Source organism: Bufo bufo, chromosome 4 (genome assembly GCF_905171765.1).
Source record: "Bufo bufo chromosome 4, aBufBuf1.1, whole genome shotgun sequence".
In the NCBI taxonomy this organism is placed as follows: Eukaryota; Metazoa; Chordata; class Amphibia; order Anura; family Bufonidae; genus Bufo; species Bufo bufo.
In genome coordinates this window covers 109658673-109673242 of record NC_053392.1, presented here as the reverse complement: position 1 = coordinate 109673242, position 14570 = coordinate 109658673, and the positions used below count along the sequence as shown (strand labels likewise).

Here is a 14570-nt window from a genome sequence, read left to right as displayed (position 1 = left end):
GACAATTGTCTGAGCGTGCTGAAACAGGGCCAAATGACACATGTGCCATGCGTGGAACACGTCCTGAACTTGGTCGTGCAGCGATTCATTGCCAAATACCCCGGGGTTTAGGACAACTTTTGGCAGACCAGGAAAATCTCTGGCCATTTTAGAAGATCTTACACAGCCATGGCTCGCCTTGCTGACGTTCAGTGGAGACACCACCTGCCCATCAGATGTGTGATTTGTGACAGCCCGACATGCTGGAACGCCACATGGTATATGTGTGATAGAGTGCTTCAGCAGCCAGTGGCGTAGCGTGGGTTGCAAGCACCCGGGACAAGCCAAATATTGTGCCCCCCCTCCCGCAACATGTGACCACGCCCCTTTTTCTTTTTTCTTTTTTTTTTACAAATAATGCAGTAGATGTCACCTGCAGTCCTATGTAACACCACAGATAACAAAGTGATAACTCTCTGAGCACATATAATGTAGTAGATGTCACCTGCAGTCCTATGTAATTCCACAGATAACAAAGTGATAACTCTCTGAGCACATATAATGTAGTAGATGTCACCTGCAGTCCTATGTAACACCAGAGATAACACAGTGATACATCTCAGAGTACAGATAATGTAGTAGATGTCACCTGCAGTCCTATGTAATTCCACAGATAACACAGTGATAACTCTCTGAGTACAGGTAAGGAGATGTGTGATAAGGGAAAGGATTTTAGCAGCTCTCACCTCTGGTCACCTGCATGAAGCACGGAAAAGGAGTGGCTTAACCTAGCCACACTTGATAAGTCCAAGAACAAAGAGAAAAGTTGATTCCAGCTTCAGCATATAAAAGGTTTTCTTTATTCGGCTTGTAGTATAAAATCCAACAAAAATGTCACATGGAGAGACACAGAAAGATTGTGACGCGTTTCGGGCTGTGGTATTGAGCCCTTCTTCAAGACAATACAAAAGTGTACTAAAAACAAATACTTTATATACCACACAAATGGGTTACTCCTCCTTCTTAATTAATTGGAGACTGTGTCCCAGACCCAGGTGTTCCTGGATTAGGAGATCCTCCCTGGAGCATGTGGGTGGGGACGCAGTGCTTCACAGACTTACATATTCAAAGAACACATATAAAAATGTTGGTGCACTACATATACTGCAAAGTTAAATCATGTTTTCTGTTCAAACCCTTCGGTATGCAAGTGTCTAAAATGAACATCCAATATGTTTCCCTACTCAGAAGCTTTTGTTTGCGATCGCCTCCTCTGACAGGTGTGGACACCACTTCCACTCCCTGTACAGAAAACGCAGAAATATCGCCCTTGTGAACAGTGGCAAAATGTCTCGTAGCCGCTGAGACATTACGGGACATAAAATGAGGGACATCGCTCAAATGTTTTCTTATACGCACCTTCAGTTCATTGGTGGTACAGCCCACATATTGTTGGTTGCATATTTTACATGTTATAACATAAACTACATGATCTGTTTTACAGTTTATATATTGTTTTAGCATGTGTTTTTTGTTATTGGCCATAGATGTGACCTCTTTTGAGATAAGCATGTGTCGACAGCATATACATTTATTGCTGCCGTATTTATAATTCCCGTTTATTTTAGGCCCGGTGTTCGTTCTGGGAAAATTTTCCCTAAATAAACTAGGGCTGATTTTTTGGCCCACTGTAGGGGCTTTTTTTGCTACACATCTTATCCCTGCGGAAGCTATATTTTTCCATTCTTCATTATAGTTCAAAACATGGAGATGTTTATGTATAATTTTGCAAATCTTAAAGTAGTCTCTACTATAATTAGTAATAAAGGTGATGGGTTTTTCTTTATTAATAGTAATATCCTTTGTCATCATATTTTTGCGTTCCCTGTCATTTATGTCCCCATCAGCATTTTTGTTCTCATTGTCTATGTTCTTGCTTTTATGTTTTTTTGGAAAAATAAGGGTTTCTCTATCTTTTGATCTGGCAAAATTAATTCCTCTATTGATGTTGGTTTGGGTGTAACCCCTCACCTTTAATCTGGCTGCAATATTTTTAGCTTCTCTTTCAAAGAGCTCTTGGGTAGAGCAATTCCTCTTCGCCCTTATCATTTCTCCCTTGGGGATATTTTTTAGGACGTGTGGTGGATGGCAGGAGGAGGCAGAGAGAATAGTGTTGCCAGCTGTAGGCTTTCTGTGGGTGTATGTAACCACCCTGCTGGTATCATTATCACCTTCCAGACATAGATCCAGAAAAACAATACTCTCTGGGTCGCTGGAAAAGGTGAGTTTTATTGATGTAGTACAATTGTTCAAATATTCTATACAATCAGCTATTCTCTCTGTGTCCCCCTGCCACACCCATAACATATCGTCGATATAACGACCGTACCATTTGAAATCTTCTCTATAGGGATTGTTGTCAGAAAAAAGGAAATTATTCTCCCACCACGCCATATATATATTTGCTATTGACGGTGAGTATTTAGCTCCCATAGGGATTCCTGATTGCTGTAAATAATATTTTTTGTTGAACATAAAATAATTATGTCTCATCAAAAAATCCAAAACCAAACATAAAAATTCCTGCAGTTCTAGAGTATAGTTACTGTAATGTTCCAAAAACCATTTTAGAGCAACAATAGCGGATTCGTGGGGGATGTTAGTATATAATGAGGAAATGTCTGCTGTCACCCATATAAAGTTTTTATGCCAGTCAAAAGAGAGAAAATTAGCCAAAACTGTGCTGGTGTCTCTTAAATATCCTGGTATTAATGGCACAAGTGGTTGTAACAGGGAATCAGCCCACTCCGATAAACTTTCGGAGTATGAGCCTATACCTGCCACAATTGGATGTAATGGGGGAGGGAAACCTGGTTTATGGATTTTGGGGAGCGCATGAAAAATAGGTGTAATTGCATGTTCTACATACATAAACTCAACTTCTCTTTTAGACAGTATGCCCAAAGAGTGACCCTTATCCAAAATGGTTTTAAGAATTTTCTGACAAGGGAGGAGAGGGCTGCAATCCAATGAAAGATAAGTATTGGAGTCTTTCAGCAATTCCAGAATCTGATTCTTGTAAAGCTCACTATCCAGGATTACGACCGCTCCTCCCTTGTCAGCTTTCCGTATCACAACATCATGCATATTTTGCAATTCTAGAAAGGCTTTATGTTCATTTTTTGTCAGGTTATTTTTCAATACTTTATCATCTGAGATGGCTTTCAAAGCACATAGATCCCTCTGGATCAAATCCTGAAATCTGTCAAGGACCTCGGATCGGGACTGTATAGGGTAAAAGCTCTTATTAGAGATTTTATATGTGGTGGATCAGTTACACATACAGTCCCCCTCCGGACCCCCACACATCTCCTGGAGCGAGGCAATCTGCACTAGGTCTGCGAAGGTAAAACATGGACACATATTCTCAGTTGTAACATCACATGGTATATCATTAACATTTGATGTATCTTCTGTTGTAACATTAATGTCCTCATTAATAAATGAGAAGTGTTTCTTTAGTGTCATTTTCCTAGCAAGTTTGTTGACATCTATAATTGTGTGATATAAATCAAAACTGCGGGAGGGGGAGAAAGAGAAACCCTTTCTCAGAACCCTCTCCTGGAATGGGGAGACGGGCTTTGAGGAAAGGTTAATCACCTGTATGTCATTGGCTGTTTCTTGCGGCTCGGATATCGCCTGCCTTTTTCGGTGTTTTCTCCCCGCCCTGCGTTTTTTGCTTGATTACGGTGACTGGAGCCTCCTGTTGCAGATCCCTCCACATGGGTACTGGAGCTTTCCGCATTGTCTGAATTGGATTCCAAAGAGTCCATGTCCGTGGAACTGAATGACACACCTGTGTTGCGTTTTGCTCTGGACTTAAATCGATTCATTTTTTTAAGAATGGATCGGGGAGTTCCTGATTTAGTATTAGACCAGGTATATACTGAATTTGTACTGTAATCCAGGAGATCTCGATTAAATTTGTTCTGTTTGAACTCAATGAGCATATCCTCCAGTTTGTTCAGGTTCTCATTCAGTTTGGCATCCATATTCTGGAAGCTCTCGTCCAATTCATGGTGTTTTAATTCCTCTTGCAATATTTTGATCTCATCATGGGTTTCTTTTAGAGCAGTTTCTTCATGTGAAATAATAAACTCCATTAATTTGACAGAACATTCTGATAGAGTGTTATACCATTGTGTGGTAAAAGAATCAGAGTAAGTCGTGGTTGGTTGCTTTCTTAGCCGCAATCCCCTGGGCACCATATTTTTATCTAGGTATTTCTTTAGGGATGTACAGTCCCACCACGTCTTCAACTCCTTTGCCAAAAGTTTCTCCAGTGACGTCATTTTTATTTTTAAATCAATTTCACCCTGTTTGGATGTACCTGCTGTATTGAAAATATTGTCCATCTTTTTCATGCGGTCTTCACATTGCTCCATTGAGCGTAATGCCGCAGACATATTCCAAACAATATATAGCAGGTTTTGTGGATCCCAAGCCTAAAGAAAAATCTTGTTTTGCGTGTTCAGGTGAGGGGGAGTGCACGCTGGTTCGCATAGCATGTATGATAAGGGAAAGGATTTTAGCAGCTCTCACCTCTGGTCACCTGCATGAAGCACGGAAAAGGAGTGGCTTGAACCTAGCCACACTTGATAAGTCCAAGAGCAAAAAGAAAAGTTGATTCCAGCTTCAGCATATAAAAGGTTTTCTTTATTCGGCTTGTAGTATAAAATCCAACAAAAATGTCACATGGAGAGACACAGAATGATTGTGACGCGTTTCGGGCTGTGGTATTGAGCCCTTCTTCAAGACAATACAAAAGTGTACTAAAAACAAATACTTTATATACCACACAAATGGGTTACTCCTCCTTCTTAATTAATTGGAGACTGTGTCCCAGACCCAGGTGTTCCTGGATTAGGAAATCCTCCCTGGAGCATGTGGGTGGGGACGCAGTGCTTCACAGACTTACATATTCAAAGAACACATATAAAAATGTTGGTGCACTACATATACTGCAAAGTTAAATCATGTTTTCTGTTCAAACCCTTCGGTATGCAAGTGTCTAAAATGAACATCCAATATGTTTCCCAACATTTTTGTTGGATTTTATACTACAAGCCAAATAAAGAAAACCTTTTATATGCTGACGCTGGAATCAACTTTTCTCTTTGAGGTAAGGAGATGTGCTACTGGTAATGTCACTGTCTGCAGCGGACACCGTCTATTGAAACTACACTGAATATCACAGATACTTTATGGATATGTACACTTCACACTGGAGATGTGGTGCAGCTAATGTCACTGTCCGCAGTAGACACCGTCTACGGGAAAAAGTACACTGGATGTCACAGATAGTGTGTGTATTCAAAAACTTTACACTGGAGATGTGGCGCAGCTAATGTCACTGTCCACAGCAGACACCGTATATTGAAAAAGTACACTTGATGTCACAGATATTTTTTGGATGCGCAAACTTTACATTGGAGATGTCGCACAGCTAATGTCACTGTCCGCAGCGGACACCGTCTACGGAAAAAGTTCACTGGATGTCACAGATATTTTTTGGATGCACATACTTTACACTGGTGATGTGGCGCAGCAAAAGTCACTGTAAGAAGCGGACACCATCTATTGAATAAGTACACTGGATGTCACAGATATTTTTTGGATGCGCAAACTCTACATTGGAGATGTGGCACAGCTAATGTCACTGTCCGCAGCGGACATCATCTACGGAAAAAGTACACTGGATGTCACAGATATTTTTTAGATGCACATACTTTACACTGGTGATGTGGCGCAGCTAAAGTCACTGTTAGAAGAGGTTTATTGAAAAAGTACTCTAGATGTCACAGATACATTTTTTGATGTGCACACTTTACACTGGAGATATGGGGCAGCTAATGTCACTGTCCGCAGCAGACACCATCTACGGAAAAAGTACACTGAATGTCATAGATATTTTTTGGATGCACACACCTTACACTGGAGATGTGGCACAGCTAATGTCACTGTCCGCAGCGGACACGTCTATTGAAAAAGAACACTTAATGTCACAGATATTTTTTGGATGCGCACACTTTACACTGGAGATGTGGTGCAGCTAAAGTCACTGTCAGAACAGGACACCGTCTACAGAAAAAGTACACTGAATGTCACAGATAAAGTTTTGGATGTGCACACTTTACATACACTGGAGATGTGGCGCAGCTAATGTCACTATCCGCAGGGCACACCGTCTACGGAAAAAGTGCACTGGATGTTACAGATGTTTTTTAGATGCTCACACTTAACACTGGAGATATGCCGCAGCTAATGTCACTGTCTGCAGCGGACACCGTCTATAAAAGTACACTGGATGTCACAGATATGTTTTGGATGCGCACGCTTTACACTGGAGATGTGGCACAGCTAATTTCACTGTGCAGTAGCGGACAACGTCTATTAAAAAAGGAAACTGGATGTCACAGATAAATTTTTGGATGCGCACACTTTACACAGGAGATGTGGTGCAGCTAATGTCACTGTCCGCAGGGGACACCATCTTGGAAAAAGTACACTGGATGTCACAGATATTTTTTGGATTCGCACACTTTATACTGGAGAATAGAGATGTGGCGCAGCTAATGTCACTGTCAGAAGCGGACACTGTCTATTGAAAAAGTACACTGTATCTCACAGATATTTTTTGGATGCGTACGCTTTACACTGGAGATGTGGCGCATCTAATGTGACTGTCCGCAGCAGACTCCATCTACGGAAAAAGTACACTGGATGTCATAGATATTTTTTGGATGCGCACACTTTACACTGTAAATGTGACACAGCTAATTTCACTGTCCTGATGGCCTGTCCTCCTACTCGGCTTCCTCCTTCTCTTCTTCCACCTGCTCATCCAGTCAGCCACACACCTTCACCACCAACTTCAGCACAGCCCGGGGTAAACGTCAGCAGGCCATTCTGAAACTCATATGTTTGGGGGACAGGCCCCACACCGCGCAGGAGTTGTGGCGGGATATTGAACAACAGATCGACGAGTGGTTGCTGCCGGTGAGCCTCAAGCCCGGCCTGGTGGTGTGCGATAATGGGCGAAATCTCGTCGCAGCTCTGGGACTAGCTGGTTTGACGCAAAATCCTTTGCCTGGCGCATGTGCTGAATTTGGTGGTGCAGAAGTTCATTCACAACTACCCTGACATGTCAGAGCTGCTGCATAAAGTGCGGTCCGTCTGTGCGCGCTTCCGGCGTTCACATCATGCAGCTGCTTGCCTGTCTGCGCTACAGCGTAACTTCGGCCTTCCCGCTCATTGCCTCATATGCGACGTGCCCACCAGGTGGAACTCCACCTTGCACATGCTGGACAGACTGTGCGAGCAGCAGCAGGCCATAGTGGAGTTTCAGCTGCAACACGCACGGGTCAGTCGCACTGCGGATCAGACACACTTCACCACCAATGACTGGGCCTCCATGCGAGACCTGTGTGCCCTATTGCGTTGTTTCGAGTACTCTACCAACATGGCCAGTGGCGATGACGCCGTTATCAGCGTTACAATACCACTTCTATGTCTCCTTGAGAAAACACTTAGGGCGATGATGGAAGAGGAGGTGGCCCAGGAGGAAGAGGAGGATAAGGGGTCATTTTTAGCACTTTCAGGCCAGTCTCTTAGAAGTGACTCAGAGGGAGGTTTTTTGCAACAGCAGAGGCCAGGTACAAATGTGGCCAGGCAGGGCCCACTACTGGAGGATGAGGAGGAGGTGGAGGAGGATGGGGATGAAGCATGTTCACAGCGGGGTGGCACCCAACGCAGCTCGGGCCCATTACTGGTGCGTGGCTGGGGGGAAATGCAGGACGATGACGATACGCCTCCCACAGAGGACAACTTGTCCTTACCTCTGGGCAGCCTGGCACACATGAGCGACTACATGCTGCAGTGCCTGCGCAACGACAGCAGAGTTGCCCACATTTTAACGTGTGCGGACTACTGGGTTGCCACCCTGCTGGATCCCCGGTACAAAGACAATGTGCCTACGTGTTATAGGAAGATGCGCGAGTACAAGCGCACGTTGGTAGACGCGCTACTGAGAGCATTCCCAAATGTCACAGGGGAACAAGTGGAAGCCCAAGGCGAATGCAGAGGAGGAGCAAGAGGTCGCCAACGCAGCTGTGTCACGGCCAGCTCCTCTGAGGGCAGGGTTAGCATGGCAGAGATGTGGAAAAGTTTTGTCACCACGCCACAGCTAACTGCACCACCACCTGATACGGAACGTGTTAGCAGGAGGCAGCATTTCACTAACATGGTGGAACAGTACGTGTGCACACCCCTCCACGTACTGACTGATGGTTCGGCCCCATTCAACTTCTGGGTCTCCAAATTGTCCACGTGGCCAGAGCTAGCCTTTTATGCCTTGGAGGTGCTGGCCTGCCCGGCGGCCAGCTTTTTGTCTGAACGTGTATTCAGCACGGCAGGGGGCGTCATTACAGACAAACGCAGCCACCTGTCCACAGCCAATGTGGACAAGCATGGATCCCACAGGACCTGTCCAACCCTTGTGCAGATTAGACATTTATAACTACATCCCCTTAACAATATATTCTTGTACTCCAGGGCACTTCATTCAATCCTCTTTTTTTAATTTTACCATTATATTGCGGGGCAACCCAAAGTTGAATGAACCTCTCCTCCGTCTGGGTGCCGGGGCCTAAATATCTAAAAGTGGCCTGTTCCAGTGGTGGGTGACATGAAGCCTGATTCTCTGCAATGGGACCACTCTCCTCTGTCTGGGTGCCGGGGCATAAATATCTGAAAGTGGCCTATTACAGTGGTGGGTGACATAAAGCCTGATTCTCTGCAATGGGACCTCTCTCCTCTGTCTGGGTGCCGGGGCCTAAAAATATCTGACAGTGGCCTGTTCCAGTGTTGGGTGACATGAAGCCTGATTCTCTGCAATGGGACCTCTCTCCTCTGTCTGGGTGACGGGGCCTAAACATATCTGACAGTGGCCTGTTCCAGTGTTGGGTGACGTGAAGCATGATTCTCTGCTATGACATGAAGCCTGATTCTCTGCTATGGGACCTCTCTCCTCTGTCTGGGTGCTGGGGCCTAAACATATCTGACAGTGGCCTGTTCCAGTGTTGGGTGACATGAAGCATGATTCTCTGCTATGACATGAAGCCTGATTCTCTGCTATGGGACCTCTCTCCTCTGTCTGGGTGCCGGGGCCTAAAAATATCTGACAGTGGCCTGTTCCAGTGTTGGGTGACATGAAGCATGATTCTCTGCTATGACATGAAGCCTGATTCTCTGCTATGGGACCTCTCTCCTCTGTCTGGGTGCCGGGGCCTAAACATATCTGACAGTGGCCTGTTCCAGTGTTGGGTGACATGAAGCATGATTCTCTGCTATGACATGAAGCCTGAATCTCTGCTATGGGACCTCTCTCCTCTGTCTGGGTGCCGGGGCCTAAAAATATCTGACAGTGGCCTGTTCCAGTGTTGGGTGACATGAAGCCTGATTCTCTGCTATGACATGAAGCCTGAATCTCTGCTATAGGACCTCTCTCCTCTGTCTGGGTGCCGGGGCCTAAAAATATCTGACAGTGGCCTGTTCCATTGTTGGGTGACATGAAGCATGATTCTCTGCTATGACATGAAGCCTGATTCTCTGCTATGGGACCTCTCTCCTCTGTCTGGGTGCCGGGGCCTAAACATATCTGACAGTGGCCTGTTCCAGTGTTGGGTGACACGAAGCCTGATTCTCTGCTATGACATAAAGCCTGATTCTCTGCTATGGGACCTCTCTCCAATTGATATTGGTTAATTATTATTTATTTTATTTTTATTTTTATTCATTTCCCTATCCACATTTGTTTGCAGGGGATTTACCTAAATTTTGCTGCCTTTTGCAGCCCTCTAGCCCTTTCCTGGACTGTTTTACAGCCTTTTTAGTGCCGAAAAGTTCGGGTCCCCATTGACTTCAATGGGGTTCGGGGCGAAGTTCGGGTCGAGTTCGGATCCCGAACACGAACATTTCCGGGAAGTTCGGCCGAACTTCTCGAACCCAACATCTGCAACTACAGGAAACGTTTGGTTGAAGTTATTGCTGCCAAAGGAGGTTCAACCAGTTATTAAATCCAAGGGTTCACATACTTTTTCCACCTTCACTGTAAATGTTTACATGGTGTGTTCAATAAAAACATGGTAACATTTTTTTTTTAAATCAGATACATTTTTATTATTTTGTTAAAAAAAACAATATCATTTTACAAAATTCTTGTGTCATATATTATGTTTAGAGTTGAGCGAACCCGAACTGTAAAGTTCGGGTTCGTACCGAACTTTAGGATTTTTGGACCCCGGACACGAACCTGAACATTTTCGTAAAAGTTCGGGTTCGGGTTCAGTGTTCGCCGCTTTCTTGGCGCTTTTTGAAAGGCTGCACAGCAGCCAATCAACAAGCGTCATACTTCTTGCCCCAAGAGGCCTACTAATGGCATGGCTGTGATTGGCCAGAGCAGCATGTGACCCAGGCTCTATATAAGCTTGAGTCACGTAGCGCTGCACGTCACTCTGTGTTACAAGTGTAGGGAGAGGATGCTGCTGGACTTGTGATTTCAGGGAGAGCATAGGAGAGAATATAACTCAGCGATCTACAGACAAATAGTTGTGTGGGTGCAGGGCAACTATCGTTTTACCCTGCCCTGAGCTCATTGACCAAAAATACTAACTTTTAGAATTCTGTTAGTTAGCGGCCATTTTATGCTTGCTCAGTGCACCACTTCATCTGAGCTTTTGGGACATTGCAAATCACCATTTTTTGGGGGCAAACTACAACATCTGTATTAGTCAGTGTGCAATTTAAGCTAGAAATACACCTATCATTTTCTGGGGTTTAAAAAACACACTTTAAAAAAAAACAAACCTGTATTTGCCAGATCTGCAAGTGTTAAATTCAAGTTTAATATATACAGCATTCATATTCTGTTAGCAAAAAAAACACTTTTTGGGCAATCTACAACATCTGTATTAGTCAGTGTGCAATTTAAAGAGGACCTTTCAGCTTTCACCTATTATTACACTATGAACTAACTATACATACATGTAGAGCGGCGCCTGGGGATCTCACTGCACTTACTATTATCCCCGGGCGCCGCTCCGTTCTCCTGCTATGCCCTCCGGTATCTCCGCTCACTAAGTTATAGTAGGCGGAGATTCCAGTCACTAAGTTATGGTAGGCGGAGTCTGACCTTGTTCTGCTCTAGCGCTGGCCAATCGCAGCGCAGAGCTCACAGCCTGGGAGGTTATTTTCTCCCAGGCTGTGAGCTCTGCAATGCGATTGGCCAGCGCTACAGCAGAACAAGGTCAGACTCCGCCTACCATAACTTAGGGAACGGAGATACCGGAGGGCATAGCAGGAGAACGGAGCGGCGCTCAGGGATAATAGTAAGTGCAGTGAGATCCCCGGGCGCCGCTCTCCATGGCTGTATAGTTAGTTCATAGTGTCATAATAGGTGAAAGGTCCTCTTTAAGCTAGAAATACACCCATCATTTTCTGGGGTTTGAAAAACACACTTATTTGACAAAAAAACACTATTTTCAGGCCTTGCAGCATCAGCACGTGTGAAATTACAGGCTTATATACTGCTGTCAAATTCAGTTGTTAAACAAACAGTCGTTTGGGCTCCAAATATTTTGTTGGCAGCCTTTGATGCAGATGTCATTGTGAGATACACCCTTAATACATTTGGGTTAAATTCAGAGATTTTAAATACCGCCATTTGGTGCACAAATATTGAATTCAGGCCTACAGAGGTTCAGGCCCTGTGAGATACCACCTCTACATACAGGGGTTTGAATTAGGCATTTGAAATATAGCCATTTGAAATACAGCCTTTATGTGCAAAGATATATTTACTTCAGGCCTACACTGATTCAGGGCGTTTGAGATCCCCTCTATACATACAGGGGTTTGAATTAGGCATGTGAAATACAGCCATTTGAAATACAGCCTTTTTGTGCAAAGATATATTTACCTCAGGCCTACACAGGTTCAGACCGTGTGAGATACCCCCCTACATACAGGGGTTTGAATCAGGCATTTGAAATACAGCCATTTTAAATACAGCCTTTTTGTGCAAAGATATATTTACTTCAGGCCTACACAGGTTCAGACCGTGTGAGATACCCCCCTACATACAGGGGTTTGAATTAGGCATTTGAGATACAGCCATTTGAAATACAGCCTTTTTGTGCAAAGATATATTTACTTCAGGCCTACACTGGTTCAGACCGTTCGAGATACCCCCCTACATACAGGGTTTTGAATCAGGCATTTGAAATACAGCCATTTGAAATACAGCCTTTTTGTGCAAAGATATATTTACTTCAGGCCTACACAGGTTCAGACCGTGTGAGATACCCCCCTACATACAGGGGTTTGAATTAGGCAATTGAAATGCAGCCATTTTAAATACAGCCTTTTTGTGCAAAGATATATTTACTTCAGGCCTACACTGATTCAGGGCGTGTGAGATCCCCTCTATACATACAGGGGATTGAATTAGGCATTTGAGATACAGCCATTTGAAATACAGCCTTTTTGTGCAAAGAGATCTTTAATTGAGGCCTAGTCTGGTTCAGGCCATGTGAGATACACCCTTTACATACTGTCGTTCTTTTTTACTATTAATTAAACACCCATTTAGGGCAAGATCCTAAATTAAAAAAATATGAGGAGAGCGTCAAATAAGGGACGTGGCCCAGGTCATGGTGCTGCTGGTGGAGCTCCTGTTGCAGGGAGAGGATGTGGTTGATCTGTTCCAGCTACACGCACAAGTGAAACCCCTTTCTCAGGTGCGAGTAGGCGACAAAACCTGCCGCGGTATTTGGTCGGGCCTAATGTTGCTCTACGAATGGTGAGGCCTGAACAAGTACAGGCGATAGTAGATTGGGTTGCTGACAGTGAATCCAGTTCCTTCACATTGTCTCCCACACAGTCTCCTGCTGAAAGACCACAGTTGGCACCTGCAGCCGATGTCCATCAGTCTTTCACCTCACCCCCTTGCAAATCAGCCAAGCAGTCTGAGCCCCAAGTCATGCAGCAGTCTCTTCTGCTTTTTGATGACTCTGTTAGCAGGGTTTCCCAGGGACATCCACCTAGCCCTGCCCCAGAAGTGGAAGAGATTTAGTGCACCGATGCCCAACCACTTATTTTTCAAGATGAGTACATGGGAGGACCATCGCAGCACGTCTCGGATGATGACGAAACACAGGTGCCAACTGCTGGGGCTTTCGAAAGTGTGCAGACCGTCAAGGAAGTCAGGGGTGAAGACTGGGTGGAAGATGATGTGGAGGACGATGAGGTCCTCGACCCCACATGGAATCAAAGTCATGCGAGTGACCGATGTAGTTCGGAGGAAGAGGCGGTGGTCGCACAGAGCCACCAGCACAGCAGAAGAGGGAGCAGGGTGCAAAAGCGGAGCGGCCGTCCTCTAGACAGTACGCCTCCTACTGCCCACCGCAGCAAGGGACCGAGCACACCAAAGCCAGCACCAAGGAGTTCCCTGGCGTGGCAGTTCTTCAGACAATGTGCTGACGACAAGACACGAGTGGTTTGCACGCTGTGCAATCAGAGCCTGAAGCGAGGCATAAACGTTCTCAACCTGAGCACAACCTGCATGACCAGGCATTTAAGTGCAAAGCACGAGCTGCAGTGGAGTAGACGCATCAAAAACCAAGAAAGGTCTCTGGTTCCTTCAGCTTCCTCTTCTGCTGCAGTCGCGGCCTCTTCATCCACCTCTGGAGTGACAGTGCCACCTGGCACCCCACAAACAGAGGATCTGCCAGCAACACCAACACCTGGGTCACCAAGCATCTCCACAATGTCACACGCAGTGGCGGATCCAGAGCCTGGTCTCGAGAGGGGCACTTCCAGAATTTTTTCTGTCCGCCGCCACAAAACAATGGTGCTTATAGAACAGACTTCACAGTGTAGAGGTATACTGTATATTGTGTGGCACAGTGTAGGCTATATGTGTATAACGAACATATTCCACATGAAAACTTACAATTACTTGGCTTGGCCCCTGGGGATCTCGGACACCACTTTAACACTTTGACCGGGGGGCTCGGCGGAGCTGATGTGTTTTATCCTAAGGAGAAAGATTTCATAATAAGGATTTGGAGAAGGGGCAGAGGGATAGCAGATCAGGGAGAGGCTGGTGCTGCTACTAGGGGGTCATACCATGGGGGAGTAATAAAGCCCACCATAATGCCCCCCCAGTAGAAATAATTCTCCTTATAATGTGCAAAACATACCCCCTTGTAATACCCCAGGTGAGCTAATGTCCCCATAGTGCCCCCATAATGTGCCAGTATTAAATACCCCTATATAGTGCCCCCAGTAAATGCCCCCATAGTGCTCCACACCCTCCTTCCTCCTAGTGCCCCCCATAATGTACCAGTATAAAATGCTCCAGTAGATGCCCTCAGTGTCCCCCATAATTTGCAAGTATAAAATACCCCTTCTTAGTGCCCCCCGTAGATGACCCTATAGTACTCCTCTCCCCCTTCCCCATAGTACCCACC

At 45.2% G+C, this 14570-nt stretch overlaps 1 protein-coding gene across 1 annotated transcript in view; it reads right to left on the bottom strand.

The window, feature by feature from the left end:
• The window catches only part of LOC120999032 (alpha-1,4-N-acetylglucosaminyltransferase-like), a 122081-nt gene that overhangs the window by 97807 nt on the left and 9704 nt on the right, over positions 1-14570 (bottom strand). The window lies entirely within an intron of this gene.